At 35.8% G+C, this 16,837-nt stretch overlaps 3 non-coding genes and 1 pseudogene across 3 annotated transcripts; all 4 read left to right on the plus strand.

Moving 5' to 3' along the window:
• The first annotated feature begins 117 nt into the window (after window positions 1–117).
• LOC117149822 lies at window positions 118–4,549 on the plus strand (annotated as a pseudogene).
• A 4,618-nt stretch (window positions 4,550–9,167) lies between these two features.
• LOC117149817 lies at window positions 9,168–11,160 on the plus strand. Its single transcript, XR_004460539.1, has one exon. It is a non-coding gene; the product is annotated as a small subunit ribosomal RNA (ribosomal RNA).
• A 686-nt stretch (window positions 11,161–11,846) lies between these two features.
• Window positions 11,847–12,025, plus strand: LOC117149826. Its single transcript, XR_004460546.1, has one exon. It is a non-coding gene; the product is annotated as a 5.8S ribosomal RNA (ribosomal RNA).
• Window positions 12,026–12,419: 394 nt separating this feature from the next.
• Window positions 12,420–16,375, plus strand: LOC117149820. Its single transcript, XR_004460542.1, has one exon. It is a non-coding gene; the product is annotated as a large subunit ribosomal RNA (ribosomal RNA).
• Window positions 16,376–16,837: the final 462 nt, after the last annotated feature.

The raw sequence follows: 16,837 nt of genomic DNA on the forward strand, positions 1-16,837 counted from the left end.
TTAAATGGATAAAAAATAACTTTGCTTACAAGAACTATTGGAACTATTTATAACGATTTAATTGATTGTTTTATCATTTATATATAAAGAATTTATGGCAAAAAATAGTTATATATACAACCTCAACTCATATGGGACTACCCCCTGAATTTAAGCATATTAATTAGGGGAGGAAAAGAAACTAACAAGGATTTTCTTAGTAGCGGCGAGCGAAAAGAAAACAGTTCAGCACTAAGTCACTTTGTCTATATGGCAAATGTGAGATGCAGTGTATGGAGCGTCAATATTCTAGTATGAGAAATTAATGATTTAAGTCCTTCTTAAATGAGGCCATTTACCCATAGAGGGTGCCAGGCCCGTATAACGTTAATGATTACTAGATGATGTTTCCAAAGAGTCGTGTTGCTTGATAGTGCAGCACTAAGTGGGTGGTAAACTCCATCTAAAACTAAATATAACCATGAGACCGATAGTAAACAAGTACCGTGAGGGAAAGTTGAAAAGAACTCTGAATAGAGAGTTAAACAGTACGTGAAACTGCTTAGAGGTTAAGCCCGATGAACCTGAATATCCGTTATGGAAAATTCATCATTAAAATTGTAATATTTAAATAATATTATTAAGAATAATGTGCATTTTTTCCATATAAGGACATTGTAATCTATTAGCATATCCCAAATTTATCATAAAATATAACTTATAGTTTATTCCAATTAAATTGCTTGCATTTTAACACAGAATAAATGTTATTAATTTGATAAAGTGCTGATAGATTTATATTATTACAGAGCGTTAATTTTTCGGAATTATATAATGGCATAATTATCATTGATTTTTGTGTTTATTATATGCTCTTGTATGATTAACAATGCGAAAGATTCAGGATACCTTCGGGACCCGTCTTGAAACACGGACCAAGGAGTCTAACATATGTGCAAGTTATTGGGATGTAAACCTAATAGCGTAATTAACTTGACTAATAATGGGATTAGTTTTTTAGCTATTTATAGCTAATTAACACAATCCCGGGGCGTTCTATATAGTTATGTATAATGTATATTTATATTATTTATGCCTCTAACTGGAACGTACCTTGAGCATATATGCTGTGACCCGAAAGATGGTGAACTATACTTGATCAGGTTGAAGTCAGGGGAAACCCTGATGGAAGACCGAAACAGTTCTGACGTGCAAATCGATTGTCAGAATTGAGTATAGGGGCGAAAGACCAATCGAACCATCTAGTAGCTGGTTCCTTCCGAAGTTTCCCTCAGGATAGCTGGTGCATTTTAATATTATATAAAATAATCTTATCTGGTAAAGCGAATGATTAGAGGCCTTAGGGTCGAAACGATCTTAACCTATTCTCAAACTTTAAATGGGTAAGAACCTTAACTTTCTTGATATGAAGTTCAAGGTTATGATATAATGTGCCCAGTGGGCCACTTTTGGTAAGCAGAACTGGCGCTGTGGGATGAACCAAACGTAATGTTACGGTGCCCAAATTAACAACTCATGCAGATACCATGAAAGGCGTTGGTTGCTTAAAACAGCAGGACGGTGATCATGGAAGTCGAAATCCGCTAAGGAGTGTGTAACAACTCACCTGCCGAAGCAACTAGCCCTTAAAATGGATGGCGCTTAAGTTGTATACCTATACATTACCGCTAAAGTAGATGATTTATATTACTTGTGATATAAATTTTGAAACTTTAGTGAGTAGGAAGGTACAATGGTATGCGTAGAAGTGTTTGGCGTAAGCCTGCATGGAGCTGCCATTGGTACAGATCTTGGTGGTAGTAGCAAATAATCGAATGAGACCTTGGAGGACTGAAGTGGAGAAGGGTTTCGTGTGAACAGTGGTTGATCACGAGTTAGTCGGTCCTAAGTTCAAGGCGAAAGCCGAAAATTTTCAAGTAAAACAAAAATGCCTAACTATATAAACAAAGCGAATATAATACACTTGAATAATTTTGAACGAAAGGGAATACGGTTCCAATTCCGTAACCTGTTGAGTATCCGTTTGTTATTAAATATGGGCCTCGTGCTCATCCTGGCAACAGGAACGACCATAAAGAAGCCGTCGAGAGATATCGGAAGAGTTTTTTCTGTTTTATAGCCGTACTACCATGGAAGTCTTTCGCAGAGAGATATGGTAGATGGGCTAGAAGAGCATGACATATACTGTTGTGTCGATATTTTCTCCTCGGACCTTGAAAATTTATGGTGGGGACACGCAAACTTCTCAACAGGCCGTACCAATATCCGCAGCTGGTCTCCAAGGTGAAGAGTCTCTAGTCGATAGAATAATGTAGGTAAGGGAAGTCGGCAAATTAGATCCGTAACTTCGGGATAAGGATTGGCTCTGAAGATTGAGATAGTCGGGCTTGATTGGGAAACAATAACATGGTTTATGTGCTCGTTCTGGGTAAATAGAGTTTCTAGCATTTATGTTAGTTACTTGTTCCCCGGATAGTTTAGTTACGTAGCCAATTGTGGAACTTTCTTGCTAAAATTTTTAAGAATACTATTTGGGTTAAACCAATTAGTTCTTATCAATTATAACGATTATCAATTAACAATCAATTCAGAACTGGCACGGACTTGGGGAATCCGACTGTCTAATTAAAACAAAGCATTGTGATGGCCCTAGCGGGTGTTGACACAATGTGATTTCTGCCCAGTGCTCTGAATGTCAAAGTGAAGAAATTCAAGTAAGCGCGGGTCAACGGCGGGAGTAACTATGACTCCCTAGCCGACTAATCACTAAAGACCATTTGAATGCTTGTCGTCCCTCTACCCGCTTGGGTTAAATAAAAGGGGTTGGGCTGGAATAGGGCTCGGGAACCCGGAGGTAGGTGACAGAACCACTAAGTTGATTAATTTTCGAACCGGTAAGGAAAGTTTACAAGTGTTTCGCATAGCGCGGACCTACAAAGGGGAAGGGTGACAGACGGGATGATTGTTGAATTGCGTCGCAGATTTGACATTGGGAACCTGGAGTGGTCAATCCCGAAGGGTCTCCTCAGCAAATATGATAGTCATATCATTAGCGTCCACAAAACAGTTCATGTACCTGAAGATTGGACTTAGCTAAAACGTTTGGTTCAAAACATTATAGGCATAAACATCGCAAACTATGAGCGTAGGCGTTGCGGAACTTCGGTTCAGCAATGAATCGTGCATGCTATGAAGTGTTGACAGACCTAGTATCTTTCGATAGATTGCGATCAAAAAAAAAAAATAGCCAAATGCCTCGTCATCTAATTAGTGACGCGCATGAATGGATTAACGAGATTCCTACTGTCCCTATCTACTATCTAGCGAAACCACAGCCAAGGGAACGGGCTTGGAATAATTAGCGGTTTTTGAGCTTGACTCTAATCTGGCAGTGTAAGGAGACATAAGAGGTGTAGAATAAGTGGGAGATATTAGACCTCGGTTTGGTATCGTCAATGAAATACCACTACTCTTATTGTTTCCTTACTTACTTGATTAAATGGAACGTGTATCATTTCCTAGCCATTATACGGATATATTTATTATATCTTATGGTATTGGGTTTTGATGCAAGCTTCTTGATCAAAGTATCACGAGTTTGTTATATAATCGCAAACAATTCTTTAATAAAACGATGCATTTATGTATTTTTGATTTGAAAATTTGGTATAACTCCAATTACTCAGGTATGATCCAATTCAAGGACATTGCCAGGTAGGGAGTTTGACTGGGGCGGTACATCTCTCAAATAATAACGGAGGTGTCCCAAGGCCAGCTCAGTGCGGACAGAAACCACACATAGAGCAAAAGGGCAAATGCTGACTTGATCTCGGTGTTCAGTACACACAGGGACAGCAAAAGCTCGGCCTATCGATCCTTTTGGTTTAAAGAGTTTTTAACAAGAGGTGTCAGAAAAGTTACCATAGGGATAACTGGCTTGTGGCGGCCAAGCGTTCATAGCGACGTCGCTTTTTGATCCTTCGATGTCGGCTCTTCCTATCATTGTGAAGCAAAATTCACCAAGCGTTGGATTGTTCACCCATGCAAGGGAACGTGAGCTGGGTTTAGACCGTCGTGAGACAGGTTAGTTTTACCCTACTAATGACAAAACGTTGTTGCGACAGCATTCCTGCGTAGTACGAGAGGAACCGCAGGTACGGACCAATGGCACAATACTTGTTCGAGCGAACAGTGGTATGACGCTACGTCCGTTGGATTATGCCTGAACGCCTCTAAGGTCGTATCCGTGCTGGACTGCAATGATAAATAAGGGGCAATTTGCATTGTATGGCTTCTAAACCATTTAAAGTTTATAATTTATTTTATAAACGACAATGGATGTGATGCCAATGTAATTTGTAACATAGTAAATTAGGAGGATCTTCGATCACCTGATGCCGCGCTAGTTACATATAAAAGCATTATTTAATACAATGACAAAGCCTAGAATCAATTGTAAACGACTTTTGTAACAGGCAAGGTGTTGTAAGTGGTTGAGCAGCTGCCATACTGCGATCCACTGAAGCTTATCCTTTGCTTGATGATTCGATAAATAAATGATTTTTCCTGTAGCCAAACAAACACCTCGTCATCAATTTAGTGACGCATATGATATTGTCCCTATCATATAATTTTTGATATAAAGACTTTAAAGAATTATATCAAGTTGCCAAATACCTCGTCATCAATTTAGTGACGCATATTGTCCCTATCGTATAATTTTTGATATAAAGACTTTAACTATCAAAAATCATTTAGTGACGCATATGATATTGTCCCTATCATATAATCTTTAACAAGTTGCCAAATACCTCGTCATCATTTAGTGACGCATATGATATTGTGACTTCAAGTTGCCAATCGTCATCAATTTAGTGACGCATATGATATTGTCCTATCATATAATTCTTTAAAGAATTGTATCAAGTTGCCAAATACCTCGTCATCAATTTAGTGACGCATATGATATTGTCCCTATCATATAATTATAAAGACTTTAATGAATTGTGTCAAGTTGCCAATCGTCATCAATTTAGTGACGCATATGATATTGTCCCTATCATCTTCAAGTTGCCAAGTCATCAATTTAGTGACGCATATGATATTGTCGACTTTAATGAATTGTGTCAAGTTGCCAAACACCTCGTCATCAATTTAGTGACGCATATGATATTGTCCCTATCATATAATTTTTGATATAAAACTTTAAAGAATTGTATCAAGTTGCCAAATACCTCGTCATCAATTTAGTGACGCATATGATATTGTCCTATCATATAATTAATATAAAGACTTCAAGTTGGTCATCAATTTAGTGACGCATCGACTCAAGTTTCGTCATCAATTTAGTGACGCATATGATATTGTCCTATCATATAATTTTTGATATAAAACTTTAAAGAATTTATCAAGTTGCCAAATACCTCGTCATCAATTTAGTGACGCATATGATATTGTCGACTTCAAATCGTCATCAATTTAGTGACGCATATGATATTGTCCGGAATTGGGTCATCCCGACTCAAGTTGCCAAACACCTCGTCATCAATTTAGTGACGCATATGATATTGTCCCTATCATATAATCTTTAACAAGTTGCCAAATACCTCGTCATCAATTTAGTGACGCATATGATATTGTCATATAATTAATATAAAGACTTTAATGAATTGTGTCAAGTTGCCAAATCGTCATCAATTTAGTGACGCATATGATATTGTCCCTATCATATAATTTTTGATATAAAGACTTTAAAGAGTTGCCAAATACCTCGTCATCAATTTAGTGACGCATATGATATTGTGACTTTAATGAATTGTGTCAAGTTGCCAAACACCTCGTCATCAATTTAGTGACGCATATGATATTGTCCCTATCATATAATCTTTAAAGAATTGTATCAAGTTGCCAAATTTAGTGACGCATATGATATGACTTCAAGTTGCCAAACACCTCGTCATCCGCCGCCAAGTTGGGTGACGCATATGATATTGTCCCTATCATATAAGACTTCAAGTTCGTCATCAAATATGATAATCCTTCAAGTTGCGTCATCAATTTAGTGACGCATATGATATTGTCGACTTCAAGTTGCCAAACACCTCGTCATCAATTTAGTGACGCATATGATATTGTCCGATATAAAGACTTTAAAGAATTATCAAGTTGCCAAATACCTCGTCATCAATTTAGTGACGCATATGATATTGGACTTTAATGATTTGTGTCACGTTCGTCATCAATTTAGTGACGCATATGATATTGTCCCTATCATATAATTAATATAAAGACTTTCAAGTTGCCAAACACCTCGTCATCAACTACTATATTATGGTTGCGCCGACCTCTCATATTGTATTCTCTTATGTCTTCATAGGATTTTGGCAATTATACGAGTAAATTAAATAATATACATATGAAAATGATTAATTATTATATGTATAAGGGAAAAAATGCTGAAATATATTATCTTAGTATTATAGAGGAAAGACCGTTGCCGACCTCTGATATTGTTCAAAACTTATGTATTTATATGATTTTGGCAATTATATGAGTAAATTAAATAATATACATATAAAATGATTAAATATTATATGTATAAATGTATAAAGGAAAAAATGATGAAATATTCCACATTATCTTAGTATTATAGAGGAAAGACCGTTGCTGACCTCTGATATTGTTCAAAACTTATGTATTTATATGATTTTGGCAATAATATGAGTAAATTAAATAATATACATATGAAAATGATTAATTATTATATGTATAAATGTATAAGGGAAAAAATGCTGAAAATATTCCCATATTATCTTAGTATTATAGAGGAAAGACCGTTGCTGACCTCTGATATTGTTCAAAACTTATGTATTTATATGATTTTGGCAATTATATGAGTAAATTAAATAATATACATATGAAAATTATTAATTATTATATGTATAGGGGAAAAAATGCTGAAATATTCCCACATTCTCTTAGTATTATAGAGAAAAGCCATTATAGTGAGAGGGTATAGTAGTGTAAACGACCGGAATTACGACAGAGGGTTCAAAAACTACTATAGGTAGGCAGTGGTTGCCGACCTCTCATATTGTTCAAAACTTATGTATTCATATGATTTTGGCAATTATATGAGTAAATTAAATAATATACATATGAAAATTATTAATTATTATATGTATAAGGGAAAAAATGCTGAAAATATCCCACATTCTCTTAGTATTATAGAGAAAAGCCATTATAGTGAGAGGGTATAGTAGTGTAAACGACCGGAATTACGACAGAGGGTTCAAAAACTACTATAGGTAGGCAGTGGTTGCCGACCTCTCATATTGTTCAAAACTTATGTATTCATATGATTTTGGCAATAATATGAGTAAATTAAATAATATACATATGAAAATGATTAATTATTATATGTATAAGGGAAAAAATGCTGAAAATATCCCACATTCTCTTAGTATTATAGAGAAAAGCCATTATAGTGAGAGGGTATAGTAGTGTAAACGACCGGAATTACGACAGAGGGTTCAAAAACTACTATAGGTAGGCAGTGGTTGCCGACCTCTCATATTGTTCAAAACTTATGTATTCATATGATTTTGGCAATAATATGAGTAAATTAAATAATATACATATGAAAATGATTAATTATTATATGTATAAGGGAAAAAATGCTGAAAATATCCCACATTCTCTTAGTATTATAGAGAAAAGCCATTATAGTGAGAGGGTATAGTAGTGTAAACGACCGGAATTACGACAGAGGGTTCAAAAACTACTATAGGTAGGCAGTGGTTGCCGACCTCTCATATTGTTCAAAACTTATGTATTCATATGATTTTGGCAATAATATGAGTAAATTAAATAATATACATATGAAAATGATTAATTATTATATGTATAAGGGAAAAAATGCTGAAAATATCCCACATTCTCTTAGTATTATAGAGAAAAGCCATTATAGTGAGAGGGTATAGTAGTGTAAACGACCGGAATTACGACAGAGGGTTCAAAAACTACTATAGGTAGGCAGTGGTTGCCGACCTCTCATATTGTTCAAAACTTATGTATTCATATGATTTTGGCAATAATATGAGTAAATTAAATAATATACATATGAAAATGATTAATTATTATATGTATAAGGGAAAAATAATCATATTATATATGAATAATGGAAAAAAAATGAAATGTTCCTATAATCTCTTAATATATAAGAGAATAGCCCGTATGTTGGGTGGCAAACGGAATTGAAAATACCCGCTTTGAGGACAGCGGGTTCAAAAACTACTATAGGTAGGCAGTGGTTGCCGACCTCCCGCATTATTCGAAATATTTATTTCGGATTATGTTTATATTGGTTACATACAATAAAGTATATTATTATCCGTACAAATTTGTTTCTCAGTTCTATAGAACACGGGACTTGGCTCCGCGGATAATAGGAATATACGCTTTATAGATAATATCGTTGAAACAAAAGTCAAGTTTCTATTATATATAGAATAACAAATCGTTTCCATATATTATCGTTAATTTTTGGAGGCAGGCAAATATTAATTTATTACCTGCCGTATAGTTGGATTATTATATCGTTACGGTATAATACAAATATGGATTCTTATGAAAGAAATATAAAATTATATATTAAATGTGGAAATATTATCATATGCGCTTGGTTTTATGTTATATATTACCAGAGATATATATGAAAAGAGATAAATTTTAAATTTATCTTCAAAATGCAAATGATTTAACTTAATATTTATATTGGTTAAACAAAAATTGTACATGTGTGGATACAATAATTATGTATGTTGGAAATAAAATGATATTTTATAATGAAATATGTATGTATAAAAAGATAAAATTATAGAAATATATATATTACAATAATTAGATGAAATTCTTGTTATATTGGTAAAACAAGTATAAATTAAAAATGAAAATATGGATTACGAATGCTATATAAAAATGGCCGTAATCGAATGGATTTTTTTACTTATATATTTAAAATTTTACCCAAAGGCGAAATATTGAATTTTATTCAATATAATAAAAATCATGGAATTATATAAAGTGAAAAATCTATATATCTATATATCTATTATATTGCTTATTTCGATTCAAAATATATGAATGGAATATGAAGGAAAAACATTATTCTGGTTGATCCTGCCAGTAGTTATATGCTTGTCTCAAAGATTAAGCCATGCATGTCTAAGTACACACGAATTAAAAGTGAAACCGCAAAAGGCTCATTATATCAGTTATGGTTCCTTAGATCGTTAACAGTTACTTGGATAACTGTGGTAATTCTAGAGCTAATACATGCAATTAAAACATGAACCTTATGGGACATGTGCTTTTATTAGGCTAAAACCAAGCGATCGCAAGATCGTTATATTGGTTGAACTCTAGATAACATGCAGATCGTATGGTCTTGTACCGACGACAGATCTTTCAAATGTCTGCCCTATCAACTTTTGATGGTAGTATAGGACTACCATGGTTGCAACGGGTAACGGGGAATCAGGGTTCGATTCCGGAGAGGGAGCCTGAGAAACGGCTACCACATCTAAGGAAGGCAGCAGGCGCGTAAATTACCCACTCCCAGCTCGGGGAGGTAGTGACGAAAAATAACAATACAGGACTCATATCCGAGGCCCTGTAATTGGAATGAGTACACTTTAAATCCTTTAACAAGGACCAATTGGAGGGCAAGTCTGGTGCCAGCAGCCGCGGTAATTCCAGCTCCAATAGCGTATATTAAAGTTGTTGCGGTTAAAACGTTCGTAGTTGAACTTGTGCTTCATACGGGTAGTACAACTTACAATTGTGGTTAGTACTATACCTTTATGTATGTAAGCGTATTACCGGTGGAGTTCTTATATGTGATTAAATACTTGTATTTTTTCATATGTTCCTCCTATTTAAAACCTGCACTAGTGCTCTTAAACGAGTGTTATTGTGGGCCGGTACTATTACTTTGAACAAATTAGAGTGCTTAAAGCAGGGCTTCAAATGCCTGAATATTCTGTGCATGGGATAATGAAATAAGACCTCTGTTCTGCTTTCATTGGTTTTCAGATCAAGAGGTAATGATTAATAGAAGCAGTTTGGGGGCATTAGTATTACGACGCGAGAGGTGAAATTCTTGGACCGTCGTAAGACTAACTTAAGCGAAAGCATTTGCCAAAGATGTTTTCATTAATCAAGAACGAAAGTTAGAGGTTCGAAGGCGATCAGATACCGCCCTAGTTCTAACCATAAACGATGCCAGCTAGCAATTGGGTGTAGCTACTTTTATGGCTCTCTCAGTCGCTTCCCGGGAAACCAAAGCTTTTGGGCTCCGGGGGAAGTATGGTTGCAAAGCTGAAACTTAAAGGAATTGACGGAAGGGCACCACCAGGAGTGGAGCCTGCGGCTTAATTTGACTCAACACGGGAAAACTTACCAGGTCCGAACATAAGTGTGTAAGACAGATTGATAGCTCTTTCTCGAATCTATGGGTGGTGGTGCATGGCCGTTCTTAGTTCGTGGAGTGATTTGTCTGGTTAATTCCGATAACGAACGAGACTCAAATATATTAAATAGATATCTTCAGGATTATGGTGCTGAAGCTTATGTAGCCTTCATTCATGGTGGCAGTAAAATGTTTATTGTGTTTGAATGTGTTTATGTAAGTGGAGCCGTACCTGTTGGTTTGTCCCATTATAAGGACACTAGCTTCTTAAATGGACAAATTGCGTCTAGCAATAATGAGATTGAGCAATAACAGGTCTGTGATGCCCTTAGATGTCCTGGGCTGCACGCGCGCTACAATGAAAGTATCAACGTGTATTTCCTAGACCGAGAGGTCCGGGTAAACCGCTGAACCACTTTCATGCTTGGGATTGTGAACTGAAACTGTTCACATGAACTTGGAATTCCCAGTAAGTGTGAGTCATTAACTCGCATTGATTACGTCCCTGCCCTTTGTACACACCGCCCGTCGCTACTACCGATTGAATTATTTAGTGAGGTCTCCGGACGTGATCACTGTGACGCCTTGCGTGTTACGGTTGTTTCGCAAAAGTTGACCGAACTTGATTATTTAGAGGAAGTAAAAGTCGTAACAAGGTTTCCGTAGGTGAACCTGCGGAAGGATCATTATTGTATAATATCCTTATCGTTAATAAACATTTGTTATAATACAAATAAATACAATTTACCAAAATAAAAATATTACAAAATGATTCCACGGAATCAAAAGTTAAAGTCAAAATAAAATGAAGATGGCTTTTATTTTATATGTGGGGCTTGGCAACCTCATAAAAAGACTTTAACATTATTAATGTTGTTGTGCGTATTTGTGGCAGTACCTACTACAACAATGGCGTTTCCTATAAAAACAAATTCTCGAAAATGGAAATCGAAGAAACTGAACAAAATTTGAAAGTAGAAGTCGAATTAAAATTAAAATAATTTTGAATGTGGTATTCAAAATAAGTGTGTGTGTATATGGACCATAATATACACGCGTTGCGAATATGTATTGTTCATCTATGTTATGAGCATACGTTGGCTAATGCAACAACCTAAAATATACAATGTTTGTACCTGTCATCCATCAGGTTAATGTTTTATATAAATTTTGCAGTATGTGTCACCCAAAATAGCAAACCATAACCAGATTTTTATGATACATAATGCTTATATGAAACTAAGACATATCGCAACATTTATTTTTAGGTATAAAAATAAATTTATTGAAGGAATTGATATATGCCAGTAAAATGGTGTATTTTTAATTTCTTTCAATAAAAACAATATTGATATTATATAAAAATGAATTATAAAACTCTAAGCGGTGGATCACTCGGCTCATGGGTCGATGAAGAACGCAGCAAACTGTGCGTCATCGTGTGAACTGCAGGACACATGAACATCGACATTTTGAACGCATATCGCAGTCCATGCTGTTATGTACTTTAATTAATTTTATAGTGCTGCTTGGACTACATATGGTTGAGGGTTGTAAGACTATGCTAATTAAGTTGTTTATAAATTTTTTATAAGCATATGGTATATTATTGGATTAAATAATGATTTTATTCATAATATTAAAAAAGAAATGAAAAACATTATCTCACATTTGAATGTGAAAAACGAAGAGAAATATTTTCTTTTTCAATCAAATAATACTGAGAAATGTCTAGCATAAAAAATTGAAATTTTTTCATCTAGAATTGTCTCTTATTAATGATTCGGAAAAAGAAAAATCTTGGTTTTGTTATTATTCTTCGTTGGTTCGTTAAATGGATAAAAAATAACTTTGCTTACAAGAACTATTGGAACTATTTATAACGAATTTAATTGATTGTTTTATCATTTATATATAAAGAATTTATGGCAAAAAATAGTTATATATACAACCTCAACTCATATGGGACTACCCCTGAATTTAAGCATATTAATTAGGGGAGGAAAAGAAACTAACAAGGATTTTCTTAGTAGCGGCGAGCGAAAAGAAAACAGTTCAGCACTAAGTCACTTTGTCTATATGGCAAATGTGAGATGCAGTGTATGGAGCGTCAATATTCTAGTATGAGAAATTAATGATTTAAGTCCTTCTTAAATGAGGCCATTTACCCATAGAGGGTGCCAGGCCCGTATAACGTTAATGATTACTAGATGATGTTTCCAAAGAGTCGTGTTGCTTGATAGTGCAGCACTAAGTGGGTGGTAAACTCCATCTAAAACTAAATATAACCATGAGACCGATAGTAAACAAGTACCGTGAGGGAAAGTTGAAAAGAACTCTGAATAGAGAGTTAAACAGTACGTGAAACTGCTTAGAGGTTAAGCCCGATGAACCTGAATATCCGTTATGGAAAATTCATCATTAAAATTGTAATATTTAAATAATATTATTAAGAATAATGTGCATTTTTTCCATATAAGGACATTGTAATCTATTAGCATATCCCAAATTTATCATAAAATATAACTTATAGTTTATTCCAATTAAATTGCTTGCATTTTAACACAGAATAAATGTTATTAATTTGATAAAGTGCTGATAGATTTATATTATTACAGAGCGTTAATTTTTCGGAATTATATAATGGCATAATTATCATTGATTTTTGTGTTTATTATATGCTCTTGTATGATTAACAATGCGAAAGATTCAGGATACCTTCGGGACCCGTCTTGAAACACGGACCAAGGAGTCTAACATATGTGCAAGTTATTGGGATGTAAACCTAATAGCGTAATTAACTTGACTAATAATGGGATTAGTTTTTTAGCTATTTATAGCTAATTAACACAATCCCGGGGCGTTCTATATAGTTATGTATAATGTATATTTATATTATTTATGCCTCTAACTGGAACGTACCTTGAGCATATATGCTGTGACCCGAAAGATGGTGAACTATACTTGATCAGGTTGAAGTCAGGGGAAACCCTGATGGAAGACCGAAACAGTTCTGACGTGCAAATCGATTGTCAGAATTGAGTATAGGGGCGAAAGACCAATCGAACCATCTAGTAGCTGGTTCCTTCCGAAGTTTCCCTCAGGATAGCTGGTGCATTTTAATATTATATAAAATAATCTTATCTGGTAAAGCGAATGATTAGAGGCCTTAGGGTCGAAACGATCTTAACCTATTCTCAAACTTTAAATGGGTAAGAACCTTAACTTTCTTGATATGAAGTTCAAGGTTATGATATAATGTGCCCAGTGGGCCACTTTTGGTAAGCAGAACTGGCGCTGTGGGATGAACCAAACGTAATGTTACGGTGCCCAAATTAACAACTCATGCAGATACCATGAAAGGCGTTGGTTGCTTAAAACAGCAGGACGGTGATCATGGAAGTCGAAATCCGCTAAGGAGTGTGTAACAACTCACCTGCCGAAGCAACTAGCCCTTAAAATGGATGGCGCTTAAGTTGTATACCTATACATTACCGCTAAAGTAGATGATTTATATTACTTGTGATATAAATTTTGAAACTTTAGTGAGTAGGAAGGTACAATGGTATGCGTAGAAGTGTTTGGCGTAAGCCTGCATGGAGCTGCCATTGGTACAGATCTTGGTGGTAGTAGCAAATAATCGAATGAGACCTTGGAGGACTGAAGTGGAGAAGGGTTTCGTGTGAACAGTGGTTGATCACGAGTTAGTCGGTCCTAAGTTCAAGGCGAAAGCCGAAAATTTTCAAGTAAAAAAAAATGCCTAACTATATAAACAAAGCGAATATAATACACTTGAATAATTTTGAACGAAAGGGAATACGGTTCCAATTCCGTAACCTGTTGAGTATCCGTTTGTTATTAAATATGGGCCTCGTGCTCATCCTGGCAACAGGAACGACCATAAAGAAGCCGTCGAGAGATATCGGAAGAGTTTTCTTTTCTGTTTTATAGCCGTACTACCATGGAAGTCTTCGCAGAGAGATATGGTAGATGGGCTAGAAGAGCATGACATATACTGTTGTGTCGATATTTTCTCCTCGGACCTTGAAAATTTATGGTGGGGACACGCAAACTTCTCAACAGGCCGTACCAATATCCGCAGCTGGTCTCCAAGGTGAAGAGTCTCTAGTCGATAGAATAATGTAGGTAAGGGAAGTCGGCAAATTAGATCCGTAACTTCGGGATAAGGATTGGCTCTGAAGATTGAGATAGTCGGGCTTGATTGGGAAAACAATAACATGGTTTATGTGCTCGTTCTGGGTAAATAGAGTTTCTAGCATTTATGTTAGTTACTTGTTCCCCGGATAGTTTAGTTACGTAGCCAATTGTGGAACTTTCTTGCTAAAATTTTTAAGAATACTATTTGGGTTAAACCAATTAGTTCTTATCAATTATAACGATTATCAATTAACAATCAATTCAGAACTGGCACGGACTTGGGGAATCCGACTGTCTAATTAAAACAAAGCATTGTGATGGCCCTAGCGGGTGTTGACACAATGTGATTTCTGCCCAGTGCTCTGAATGTCAAAGTGAAGAAATTCAAGTAAGCGCGGGTCAACGGCGGGAGTAACTATGACTCTCTTAAGGTAGCCAAATGCCTCGTCATCTAATTAGTGACGCGCATGAATGGATTAACGAGATTCCTACTGTCCCTATCTACTATCTAGCGAAACCACAGCCAAGGGAACGGGCTTGGAATAATTAGCGGGGAAAGAAGACCCTTTTGAGCTTGACTCTAATCTGGCAGTGTAAGGAGACATAAGAGGTGTAGAATAAGTGGGAGATATTAGACCTCGGTTTGGTATCGTCAATGAAATACCACTACTCTTATTGTTTCCTTACTTACTTGATTAAATGGAACGTGTATCATTTCCTAGCCATTATACGGATATATTTATTATATCTTATGGTATTGGGTTTTGATGCAAGCTTCTTGATCAAAGTATCACGAGTTTGTTATAAATCGCAAACAATTCTTTAATAAAACGATGCATTTATGTATTTTTGATTTGAAAATTTGGTATAACTCCAATTACTCAGGTATGATCCAATTCAAGGACATTGCCAGGTAGGGAGTTTGACTGGGGCGGTACATCTCTCAAATAATAACGGAGGTGTCCCAAGGCCAGCTCAGTGCGGACAGAAACCACACATAGAGCAAAAGGGCAAATGCTGACTTGATCTCGGTGTTCAGTACACACAGGGACAGCAAAAGCTCGGCCTATCGATCCTTTTGGTTTAAAGAGTTTTTACAAGAGGTGTCAGAAAAGTTACCATAGGGATACTGGCTTGTGGCGGCCAAGCGTTCATAGCGACGTCGCTTTTTGATCCTTCGATGTCGGCTCTTCCTATCATTGTGAAGCAAAATTCACCAAGCGTTGGATTGTTCACCCATGCAAGGGAACGTGAGCTGGGTTTAGACCGTCGTGAGACAGGTTAGTTTTACCCTACTAATGACAAAACGTTGTTGCGACAGCATTCCTGCGTAGTACGAGAGGAACCGCAGGTACGGACCAATGGCACAATACTTGTTCGAGCGAACAGTGGTATGACGCTACGTCCGTTGGATTATGCCTGAACGCCTCTAAGGTCGTATCCGTGCTGGACTGCAATGATAAATAAGGGGCAATTTGCATTGTATGGCTTCTAAACCATTTAAAGTTTATAATTTATTTTATAAACGACAATGGATGTGATGCCAATGTAATTTGTAACATAGTAAATTAGGAGGATCTTCGATCACCTGATGCCGCGCTAGTTACATATAAAAGCATTATTTAATACAATGACAAAGCCTAGAATCAATTGTAAACGACTTTTGTAACAGGCAAGGTGTTGTAAGTGGTTGAGCAGCTGCCATACTGCGATCCACTGAAGCTTATCCTTTGCTTGATGATTCGATAAATAAATGATTTTTCCTGTAGCCAAACAAACACCTCGTCATCAATTTAGTGACGCATATGATATTGTCCCTATCATATAATTTTTGATAGACTTTAAAGAATTATATCAAGTTGCCAAATACCTCGTCATCAATTTAGTGACGCATATGATATTGTCCTATCGTATAATTTTTGATATAAGACTTTAAAGAATTCTATCACGTTGCCAAATACCTCGTCATCAATTTAGTGACGCATATGACCCTATCATACCAAGTTGCCAAACACCTCGTCATCATTTAGTTATGATATTGTCCGACTTTAACAAGTTGCCAAAACCTCGTCATCAATTTAGTGACGCATATGATATTGTCCCTATCATATACTTTAAAGAATTGTATCAAGTTGCCAAATACCTCGTCATCAATTTAGTGACGCATATGATATTGTCCTATCATATAATTAATATAAAGACTTTACA

This window comes from Drosophila mauritiana, unplaced genomic scaffold (genome assembly GCF_004382145.1).
Source record: "Drosophila mauritiana strain mau12 unplaced genomic scaffold, ASM438214v1 U_36, whole genome shotgun sequence".
Lineage (NCBI taxonomy): Eukaryota > Metazoa > Arthropoda > Insecta > Diptera > Drosophilidae > Drosophila > Drosophila mauritiana.